Source organism: Zalophus californianus, chromosome 4, assembly GCF_009762305.2.
Source record: "Zalophus californianus isolate mZalCal1 chromosome 4, mZalCal1.pri.v2, whole genome shotgun sequence".
NCBI lineage: Eukaryota > Metazoa > Chordata > Mammalia > Carnivora > Otariidae > Zalophus > Zalophus californianus.
In genome coordinates, this window is record NC_045598.1 from 88,814,723 (window position 1) to 88,815,978 (window position 1,256).

The window sequence follows — 1,256 nt, forward strand, 5'->3', positions numbered from 1 at the left end:
TCTAAGTACATTTGCTTTTAATACACATTGAATCAAGAGATATAATTTTTTGTTTGAGGAAGAATAAAAAAAAATTCTAGCACTGGTTATGAGAGCTTACATTTTTAACTAACCCGTGGAAAGTGGCTAGAGCTTGAGGAACATAGCACTAGAGATGTCACAGACCTGGGACCTGAAGCAGTTCAGAAGTGGTGAATAATAGTTCTTCAAGTCTACAATAAAAAATGGCCTCCAATAAAACTACATTGCAAAAAATGGGAAAGAAACAATGGAAAGAGTAAAAAATAGAAGAGGGAGAATTTGTAGTGGAAACAGTACTAGACTGACATGTAGTGAATGGGAAGGTGGAGTATTTCCTGAAGTGGAAGGGATTTACAGATGATGACAACACTTGGGAACCTGGAGAAAATTTAGATTGTCCAGAGTTAATTGAAACATTTCTTTTCTTTCCTTTTTTTTTTTAAGATTTATTTATTTGAGAGAGAGAGAGAACATAGGCAGGAGGGGCAGAGGGAAAATGAGAAAGAATTTCAAGTAGACTCTGCACTGAGCTTGGAGGCCATGGAGGGGCTCAATCTCACCACCCTGAGACCAGGACCTGAGCTGAAACCAAGAGTCAAATGTTCAGCCTACTACTGTACCACCTAGGCACCCTGAAGCATTTCTTAATTCTCAAAAAGCTGGTAAAGAAAAAGATGGTACAAAAAGACAATCTTTATCTGATAGTGAATCTGATGATAGCAAATCAAAGAAGAAAAGAGATGCTGCTGATAAACCAAGAGGCTTTGTTAGAGGTCTTGATCCTAAATGAGTAATTGGCGCCACAGATAACAGTGGAGAATTAATGTGTCATATGAAAATGAAAAGATTCAGATGAGGCCGACTTGGTGCTGGCAAAAGAGGCAAATATGAAGTGTCCTCAAACTGTAATTGCCTTTTATGAAGAGAGATTAACATGGCATTCTTGTCCAGAAGATGAAACTCAGTAATTGTTTGCATTGCTTTTCATATGTATTTATATTTATATATAAATATAAATATTTATATATTGTAAATCTGGATCTTAGTTTCTTTTTTTTTAATTTTTTTATTGTTATGTTAATCACCATATATTACATAATTTGTTTTGGTGTAGTGTTACATGATTCATTGTTTGTTCATAACACCCAGTGCTCCATGCAGAATGTGCCCTCTTTAATACCCATCACCAGGCTACCCCATCCCCCTACCCTCCTCCCCTCTAGAAACCTCAGTTT

The 1,256-nt window shown here is 36.4% G+C and overlaps 1 pseudogene; it reads left to right on the forward strand.

Moving 5' to 3' along the window:
- Positions 1-224: 224 nt before the first annotated feature.
- On the forward strand, positions 225-989 carry LOC113912732 (annotated as a pseudogene).
- Positions 990-1,256: the final 267 nt, after the last annotated feature.